The sequence below is a fragment of the Narcine bancroftii genome, chromosome 10 (genome assembly GCF_036971445.1).
Source record: "Narcine bancroftii isolate sNarBan1 chromosome 10, sNarBan1.hap1, whole genome shotgun sequence".
NCBI classification, from domain to species: Eukaryota; Metazoa; Chordata; class Chondrichthyes; order Torpediniformes; family Narcinidae; genus Narcine; species Narcine bancroftii.
The window spans coordinates 23,596,544-23,607,260 of NC_091478.1; the positions used below are offsets into that span (position 1 = coordinate 23,596,544).

The following is a 10,717-nucleotide window of genomic DNA, read 5'->3' on the forward strand; positions in this document are numbered from 1 at the left end:
ATATGTCAGGGTTTCATGGGTTTGTCATGATATGGTGGCCAGTGATCAGGCTGTTTTCTTCTCTTGATTTTTCCTGGTTGAAATGGGATGGAACCCCTGCCCCCCACCAATTGAGGGTAGACAGGGGAGGTAGGGCGGTGAGGTGCAATGGTCCACACTATGTATGGCTGCCAATTTTTTTTTAATGCTATACTTTTTTCTTAAGTTGTAAGTAATTTTCTCCAGGGGAACACAGCTTTGCATTTCTGCATTCCAGCGAGTCATGCTCAGGCAGGAGTCGGATTTCCAGGTAACTGCTATGCACTTCCTGGCCACTGGCAATGCAATCATTACGAATTGAATTTGAAATTGGAACAGCTTCACCTTAAGTCTTATGTCCATTATGTTTCCCAGCAGGAATAACTCTGGGTGAGTCCTGTGGAAATTCTTTACCTATGATTTTTTTTCTAGAACTTGGCCTAGTTCCACCCAGTAGGGTCTCACCTTGGTACATGTCACAAAAGTTCCTGTTTCAATCCCATATCTGAGGCATTGATCTGACAATTCTGGTTTAAATCTGTTCAATGTTTGCGGCATTAGGTACAGCTTGTGTAGAAAGTTGTAATGCACCAACCTGTATCGTGCATTAATGATTGTAGTAATGCTTATCCAACATGTCAGTCACCGCTTATCAATTGTTATTCCTAGGTCTGATTCCCACCTTTGCCTTGATTTATGAAGGCCTGGTTTAGGACCTTCCACTTAGAGCAGTAAATATATTGCCGAGATGAATTTCCGTGTGTTCCCCTTTGAATCAGGGCCTCTATGTCACTGCATGCTGGTAGGGCCATTCTTGGACCTAATTTGTCCTGCAAGAAAGATTTTATCTGAAGGTAGCAGTGGAACGTCTTATTTGATAAATCATACTTATGCCTGAGTTGTTCAAACGATATTAGTTGCCCCCACTTGTAACAATCCTCTATACACTTGATGCCATTATGACGCCATCAATTAACCATTCTCAATGGGAGGCACAGCCCATGGACTGAAATCATAATTTTAAAAAATGTTTTGTATGTAGTCAGTAGGAGATACCTGTAAGAACAGAAGAAGCCAATTAAACTTAACTGCTTCTCAAGGAAGGGGGCCTGTAAACAGAGCAGAATCCTAAGGGGGCCATGGTCAAAATAAAGTTGAGAATGGCTGATTTTGATTGTATGCTTTTTTTTAAATGTTCTTGCTAATGCGCCCATTTTCACATTTTCCCATATGATACCCATTTGCTAAATACTTCCCCACTCCTACCTATAAGTATATCCTGAACTGAAGAGCTGTGGGTGACTCTGGAGTCATATCCAAGTCAGACCAAGAATAGACTGTATAGTTTCCTTTCCTGAAAGATTTTAGTGAACAAATTAGTTTTTTTTTAACAATCCAGAGAAATACAAGAGCTGCCAATTCTGGAGTCTTGAGCAAACAATAGGAAGCTGGAGGGAAGGAGACCATCTTTCAAGTTTATAGAGGGAGAGAAGGGGAGATTGGCCCCTTTTTATATTTGCTCCCTCCCTATCCTATTTTAATCTTGAAAAAGAGTCCAGACTGAAACATTGACTGTCCTCTCCAGTAGATTGGGGAGCAGCTTCTCCAGCATTTTTTGACTTTTATTCTCCAGTAGTTTCATGTTAGGCCGGCAAGGTTAGTGTGGCAGTTAGCGCAACGCTGTTACAGCGCCAGCTATTGGAACTGGGGTTCGAATCCTGCGCTTTCTATAAGGAGTTTGCATGTTCTCCCCATGTCTGCATGGGTTTTCTCCGAGGGCTCCAATTTCCTCCCATTGTTCGAAAAGTACCGGGGTTGTAGGTCATTTGGGTGTTATTGGGTGGCATGGGCTTGTGGGCTGAAAGGTTATGCCTACATTTTTTTTTAATTAAATTCCCCAGCACAATTCCTGTTTACCAGATCATTGGTTACTAAATCAATCATTTTTAACAACATTACCAAAATTGAAAATGCTTGAAAGCAACAGAATCTCAATGAAATTTTTCCAGTGCTTTAGTTGGCAGGAATGCTGCCCAATGTGGAAATGTGGTTTAAGATGTGATCCATGGCAGGGTTGATCTGAACTGAACTGCTTTGTTAGCCTCTGGACTAAGCAGAAAACAAAATACCCAGAGCTTTCCAATCCTAACTATCATCCAATACTTGTGTGAATCTCAATACATGACTGAAATGGACCAAACACCAACATCTGCTCTCCTAGCTCCTTTCCTTCACTCCCTCCCCAAGTGATGGTTAAACAGGTTCACTCACAAAAAAAAACCACTTAAACTGGAGATAGTAAGGGAATGAAGGGATAATGAGAAACTGCAGACAGGCAGAGATGAGTCCATCTTCAACTCAACCATGATAACAATCAATGGCACAGCAGGCCTTCTCCTGCTCCTATTTCTTATGACTCCTATCATTGTCTGAGCATGCCCCTTTATTGGGGATGGGGTTAAAGGCAGGAGAGAGAGGTAAAATCCACCTTTTCTGCAATGATTAAATCATTAAACAATCTTGGCTAAGCAGCCAATATGAAAATATGAAATTTTTTTTAAAATTAATCTACTGGAGGAACAGTAGGTCAAGCAGCATCAGTGGGAGAAAAAGAATGATCAACCTTTCAGTCCTTTTTAATCATGAAAATATGTAATGTGTGTAGATCGATGGATCTACAGAAGGAATTTAATTGTTACACGTATGTCAAATAGAAAGCCATATACCAACAGTGTTCGTCATGTTGCCTCATATGGACATTTTGGCTAATGGAGATTTAGGCTGGAAAAGATTAAAGAAATCAACCAGAGAAATATTAATTCTTCAGCCTTAAGAGCAAATATTGAATAGAATACATCAAATGAGCTTATTGCAGATTACAAAGGACACGTTTCTGATGGGCATTAATAGGATTGAACTTAGACGATTACTGGGTGAGATGAGAAAAGAGGATTGCCAAATATCCTTGTGCAAGGCTGAGGCTGATCCTTCAATTGGAATATGATGCCATTCTGATCTACTCACATTTTTAGGGATCATGAGCGCTTGGAAGGAAATGAGAGGAAGCAGCAAAACTTGTTCCGAGTTTAAAATGTCATCCCTGCCTTGGCTTTGTTCAGCATCTGGGATCTGTATTCTTCAGGAAAAAAAATAGAACAGGTTGGAAGGACCAAAGGGTTAGGGTTAGGGTCATGCATATGGATTACAGAGGTGAAGACGTAGATGATTGGGATTTGAAAGTGGCCTTTTTAGTTGGCCTGTAAAACAGGCCGACTTCTCCTGGGACAGCTGATGAAATACTATGAAAATGCATGAAAGAAGGGGGCACTTCTGGCAAGTTAATGATGATAATGCTGGTAATCCACTGAAGCACATTTCTGACAGATGAAAGAATCAGAGAAGAAATTTTCAATCCATATTTTTTTTATCTGTTTTTTTTGTCACTGAAGATACCAAGGACAGATCTTGACCTGATCTATAATGCTTTACTGTGAAAATGGCTCCATAAATGCATTCGTTAAATGCACAATATAGAAGTAGTTCCAGACCTTGGCGATAGGGTACTTCATGCAGCCACCACATCACATATGATATAGGGCAACATTCTATCCCCACCTCTATATGGCTCAGGCTGCACTGAATAGATTAGGATAGAATGAAACACAAAAGCAATGTCTTTCCATGACTGGTTCCTCTCTACCATATCTGACAGAGTCCTTGACTGTATCTTTTTTTTTCTTTTTCAATCTTTTTATTCATTATAGATGTGGTGCTACACCACCAGCCTATTGCAAGGGGCAACCTCTGTACCTGCAGGAGAGTATGGGGGACAGGACAACACCTGGCCAGCTGTCAATCAGTCGACCTGAATGGATCAAGCCCCACCATGTCGGGTGTCAATCACCCTCCGGGATATAAGTCTGAGCCGGCCCTCTAAAGACTCACTCAGAGTTTACAGCAGTACAGCCGGCCCTGCTCTGTGGAAGTCTTTGTCGATTAAAGCCTGTTGTACAGTCTTTACCGTGTGTGTGTGTGTGTCTGATTCTGTCTAACAGTGCACCACAGTAGATAACCGATATATGAGGAGAATAGGAATACATAATCAAGAAGGAAAAAAAATCACTATATGACATCATGACTGCATCTTATCTATTTCTCATATCTCTGCATTCTCCTTTTTTTTTTATTCAGGACCGTTAGGAAAATTTTCTCCTCATGCTTGGCACTCACCCTATCCGGCTTCTTCATTCAGAGATGGAGAGAACAAGAATTTCATTTGGCCATTAAGGAAGTAGATTTATTCTAACTTTAGCCCAGGCTTGATGACTGAGATTGGAAAACTCTATCTTCAGAAAGCCTAGGGAAATATATTGGTAATTGTAATATAATGGTTAAATTACTGGATTAATAATCACAAATAATATGTTTCAAACCTACCCCAACAAATAGCAAATTTACACTTTATTAAAAATAAAGCTGGAATTTTAACAGGAAAGCAAAAGTGCTGAACCCAGAACAAATAGATTATTGTTAAACCTCTATTATATCCTTCAGGGAAGTAAATCTTCTGCACTTATTGTATCAGGAATAATGTGATAAATAAACTGAAATGACTGCATTTCCAGACCAATGAAATTGATTGTTGACTTGATTCCTGTGAAGTGGCTCAACAAGCTCTTCATTTGTATAGAACTTGCACGCTTTGTTGGAGTGTGCTCAACACACTGGACATGATGGTTTAAGGTGGTGGCCCGCCATTATCTTGCGGCCATTGAGGGTGGGTAATAAATGCTGGCTTTGCCAATTATATCCACATCCTGGGAATGAATGAAACCAACAGAGTGGCCTTTTCACTGGATACTTTGAACAAAACAGTCCCTTAGAAGAAAATATAAACGTGGGAAAAATTATGCTCACTGCTGAGTCGGAGCAGAATAAGACAAGAGCTTGACAGTATTCTTTCAGCGTACTGAGAGACAGAGCATAAATAATTGGGGGAATTTCTTCCAATACTTGGATCAAGATGAAATAACACCCGTGTTGTGTTTGGATGAGGGATGAATAGGAAATGAACTAATCACAGCAATAATATACTTAAATCAGAATTGTAAAGTGTGGAATCTAAAGTCAAATTTTGGTCAAATCTCTAACATTTTTCTGTTTCCTTATGATGTATTTATTCCTACCAAGTAACCTTAAGATCTTTGATCCAAGTAGGCTTGGTTAATTTTCTCTCTGTGGTTCTAGAGTTGGGAAGTCTGACTCCATGTTCAGACATTGCTCAGGCAGAAGCTTATGCCTGAGTGTTGTTCAGTCTGGCACAAACCGTAATGTGGAGACTCTCACCAGTGCCAGTTGACTACAGCACAAAAAAAACCTGTCCATTTCCAGCAAGAGGTATTGTGTTATGACTGGGCCAAGTAGGGAGGGCAACATGGGTGGGCACAGTGTTAGTGGGACAGTGAAAGAACATCAAAAGAACAGAAGTTGTTGGAAACCTGAAATATAAACGGAGTATGTTGGAAAAACACAGCACGTCACACAACGTCTGTGGAAATTCAAATGCTGTACTACCCAGCACACATGCTGACTAGGCTTTGATAGCATGCAAAAGAAAGCTTTTCACTTTATTTCAGTATATATTGATGACAAAACTATTCAATTTAAATGATGCCATCCAGAAAGCTTCATCTCCACTTGGAGGAGTCATGAGCCAAAGATTTCCAAGAATCAATGGGAATATTGCATTTTTCAAAGAGGCATTGAACACATCTCTGATTTTTTTTCTCTCTCTCCCGATCTGGTAATCCCTACTAAAAATAGAGCAATGTAACCTGCCCAATGAATGAGTGTAATTAGAACCTCAGTGCTCAGGGTGGGAATGGAAGAGAACACTGACATTGGTTCTGTGGGTGCAAGCTGGAACTCCTGGTTGTCAGCCATTTCAATTCCTATCACCTTTCACACACAGACATATCTGTCTATGGCCTCATCCATAACTTAGTGTAAACTTGAAGAACAACACATCATATTCCTTGTGCACTATCTTAAACCTAATGGGATGAACATTAAACTTCCTAATTTTGGGTAACCACCACCTCTATCCAATTCCACTATTTCTATCTCTCTGTACCCGCTCCTGTTCTCCCCCTCCCAGGCTCTCCTCCCCTAACTATCTCTCCAGATCTCCCACCTTCTGTCCAGTGTTCTATCAGTTCTGATCCCTCCCCATGCACTCCACTTTATCTACTTAATATGCACCCTTCCTTTAGCCTCAATAAAATTTCCCAACCCAAAACATTGGCTGACCAATTCTCTCCATGAAAGAATGCTGGCTGACCACTGAGTGCCCCCAGGTTCACTTTGTTCACTCACTGTTTGCATTATCCTGTTAGCAAATTTGGAGGATGCTTACAATCATGCAAGTGCACACACACACACACACACACACACACACACACACACACACACACACACACACACACACACACACACACACACACAACACACACACACACTCAAAACTGTAGATTCAAGAAAGGGTGCACTCCATGGCTCTTCTGTTGGACATGAAAGATTCCACACAACTCTTTATGATCCATCAAACTCCAGATTATCTGTCTGATATGGCCTTGTTACTTGTGGAAGTTTGAGGCACATAAGCTGGCAACCAGGTTTCCAAAATTACCACAGATTAAACTTTCAAAAGTATTTCAACACCTGAGACATTTCTGGTCCTGCAAAACATGATAGAAATGCAATAAAACCCCTACTCTCTGGAATTCAAGCAACCAGCAAAAAAAACAAGTAAAATAAATAGGTAAAAAATACAGGTTTAGAATTGGCACATCTTGCCATTAGTTTGCCAATCACGCAACACGCAATCTCTAGCAACTGGAAAATGCACTCATTTGGCCTCTGCTAATCCACATCTGTGTTGGATACCAGGAATCTTACTGTGCAAGTCTTTCATTCTAACTGCATTCCAATTCCTTATCAACAAAATCTGCAGAGACCAGGCCTACAACTTCTCACTTGCGAACCAAAGTGTGCACTCTGTAATCGAGCTGGTGGTGTGCCTGGAGGTAGGAGTGCAGAGGGTTAGAGTCAGGGAAAACAGATTGAACTAGTTTGTTTGCAGTGTCAGGCAGCCAAGTACATCCGATCCCCTGAAAGTGCCTGAATAGAGAGGTTTTTTTTCCTTCTTTGTTCTAGTCACAGAGAACAACAGAAACATAACAGCCAATTCCTGCTGCCCTCCCCTCTTAGGACAAACTTGTTGCCATGTTTTACAGAGACATAAAAACCATGACAGTAAATCTCTGTGAGATGAGACCATTCCCATGATAGTATTCTCCTTAGCTTCACGGTAGGGAGAAAGAGTGAAACAGCCCTTTGTGAAAGCTTTGGACAAGTGCCGATGTCTCTTCAAATGCTTCAGCCTCTGCCATAACTAACAGAAGCCTGTCTATGTCCGTGTGCATTTTAACATCACTGCATTTCTACAGTGATCTGGAAAGTAAGAATATAGGAGCAGATTAAAATCTGAGTATATTTGTTGAAAATGTATTTATCGTGCCAGGAAGCATTGTATATTTCACCTTTTACGGTTCCTCGCCTACAACTCATATTCCAGTAACTGCCTACACTCACAAATGGTCATTAATTAAAGCATCTGTCTTATGACGTACATTAGACATGAAAATCCATCATTTATTTTAACCTTAAATAGAACGGCAGACTTCTTTGCTCAGAGGGATAATGGAAAACTCTTATGAAAGGATCTCTCTCCTTTTCATTCCCAGTCATACTGACAACAAACAGTGTGTTAGCATATCAACAATGAGTTGCTATTATTTGTGTTGCTGGTGGAAAAGGCAAGATGCTCTTCTTGGTGGTTCAGTTGCGTAGTTTCCAGTTGATCCTAGACACTGCAGTAGCTGGATCCTGAAATCCTTATCATGTTGGATCCAGGAGCAGGAGCAGAAAACAACAAGCAAATTTCTGCTCCATGAGCCAAGTCAAATCAAGTTTATTGCCATCTGATTGTACAAGTACAGTGCTCTCTGGTCCTCGGTGCAAAAACACACAGACATACAACCAGATATAACACACATACAGACAAACAATACATATGCAGGAGAAGTATTTAATCTATAGAAGTAAATAAATAAATATGACTTCACGAATATGAGTCTCAGATTGTTAATGCAAACAGTTCCCTTGATTGTTCAGCATTCTCACTGCCTGTGGGAAGAAGCTGTTTGCCAGCCTGGTGGTGCACGTTCTGATCCTCCTGTATCTCTTCCCTGATGGGAGCAGCTGAAAGATGCTGTGTGCAAGTTGGAAGGGGTCCTCAATGATTTTGCGCACCCCCATCAGACAACGACCCTGATAGATCATATCGATGAGAGGGAGAACGTTAGACTGACACCATTACATGTACACATTGACGTGGGAAACTGATTTATACTGAACGCTTCATAGTAATGATTATAATGATTAATTAGTAAAGCACTGTGTTAGTCTGCACTGACTTTGTGGCTGTCGTTATTTACAATGGTGGGGGGAGGGGCCTCAAACCGCAGTTGGTATCAGAGTTTTCAGTGTCTGGGCTTTCTCCTGTCTCTTGTGCAAATTATATTTTTCTGGAGCCTAGCTGGTAATCTTTCTTATTTCTTGCCAATCCAGCTAAAGGTTGCTTAATCATTTGCGACTGAGCAATGCTGGCACGTCGGTGTCTATGACATAGAGGGGCAACTGGTTAGATTGATCCTTGTACTTAACGTGTACATTGCACTTTCCAAAAACTTGTATTTCCTCCCCCATAACAGTTTTTAAGACGTCGAGGTGGCCGATTGTAATCCACATGAAGAAAACGACTGTAGGTCAGACCATTGAAAAACTCAGAGGAGTTTTCACATCATGTGGATTACCCATTGAATTCATCTTTGACAACGGCCCGCTATTGGTATCAACAGAATTTAAAGCTTTCAAGTGCAACAATTACATTTGCCACATACTGTCTGCACCAGACCATCCAAGTTCAAACGGAGAAGCAGAACGTTTCATACAAACTTTCAAAAAAGCCATGAAAATGAGGCGAAGTTCGGATTCGTCATTTCCCTTAAGGTCGCTGATTTCCTGCTGAGTTACTGGAACATACCACACTCAACCACCAAAAGAACATCGGCAGAACTGATGTTTGAGAGAAATCTAAGGACCAGACTGTCGGCAATACATCGAAGTATCAGACTCAAACATAACAGAGGGAGACTCCAGTGATCCTCTCTGCTATTCTTATGGTCCTGTGATGCAGCTGACCAAGGCACTCTCGATAGAGCTCCTGTAAACATTGACCTAATGGTAGCCTTGCCTTCTTCAGTCGTCTCAGGAAGTGCAGTCGCTGTTGCGCCTTCCTGCTGCAATAGGTCACTAGTTCAATAAACTCCAAGGAATCCAAAATTGTTTAATCAACTTTTACTTGATACAGCCAGGATAAACCAGCTCACAATGAATATTTCATCTACTGCCCTGAATATCACTTCCACCTCTGCTGCTGTACAGCGGCTACACTGTAATGATACACCCTCCAATTCACCAAGGCTTCTTCACACACACGTGACTTGCACTCCTTGAAAGGAGACAGACGGTAGGTGCATGGAAAAACACTCACGGCAACAAAAGTGGATGGTATAAAATTGGGCGATGAGGGAGAGAAATTGAAAACTTGGCTGAATGATGCACCAACAAGAATCTCACACTCAAAGTCACCAAAATCATATAATTCTTCCCAGCTCACACACCACATTAACTTCGAAGCATATGGCCATTCTTTCATTCAGGTGGGTCAAAAGTAGTGGACTGCACCATTATCATTGCAAGAGAACCTTTGCCAAAAGGACAGCAGCAATTCAAGAAGGTTGTACATGACAATTCCTCAAGGGCAATTAGAATGGACATTAAATGTCAGCCTTGCCACATGTAATAAACATGTTTAAGCAAGAATAAGGAATAGTTTGGGGAACTGAATACAGAGGTAAAAGCAGATAAGGCTGACCTATATTCCTGATATGTATTTGATGTAAGACCATAGACATAGGAGCAGATATAGGCTATTCAGCCCATCAGGTCTGCCCTGCCATTCAATCATGAGTTGATGCGTTCTCCCACTCAGCCCCACTGCTCATCCTTCTTCACATAACCTTTGATGTCCTGGCTCGTCAAGAACCTATCAATCTCTCTCTTAAATACCAATGACTTGGCCTCTATAAATGTCTGTGGCAACAAATTCCACAGATTCACCACCTTCTGACTATGAACAAGATAATCTATCATCAACATCCCTCACCAAACAGGCCATGCCCTCTTTTCACTGCTACCACAGGAAGGAGGTACAGGAGCCTGAAGTCAAATACTCAACGGCACAAAAACAGCTTCTTCCCCTCTGCCCTCAGATTTTTGAATGGACCATGAACCACAGACACGACCTCACTTTTTAAAAATAGTGTATTTATGGAAATGCAATTTAAAACAATTTTTTGTACCTGTTCTGCACAAATCTGCTGCTGCAAAACAACAAATTTCAAGATATGTTCCTGACAATAAAACTGATTCTGATTCTGATCTGTCCGAACATCTGTTAGTAAATTAAAGAAAGCTACTTGGTGGAATTATTGCCATGCTATAAAACTATGTG

General features: G+C 41.0%; 1 long non-coding RNA gene across 1 annotated transcript; it reads left to right on the plus strand.

The window, feature by feature from the left end:
• The first annotated feature begins 320 nt into the window (after positions 1-320).
• Positions 321-4,034, plus strand: LOC138744300 (uncharacterized). The gene is made up of 2 exons (XR_011345434.1): positions 321-408; positions 3,783-4,034. It is a non-coding gene; the product is annotated as an uncharacterized lncRNA (long non-coding RNA).
• Positions 4,035-10,717: the final 6,683 nt, after the last annotated feature.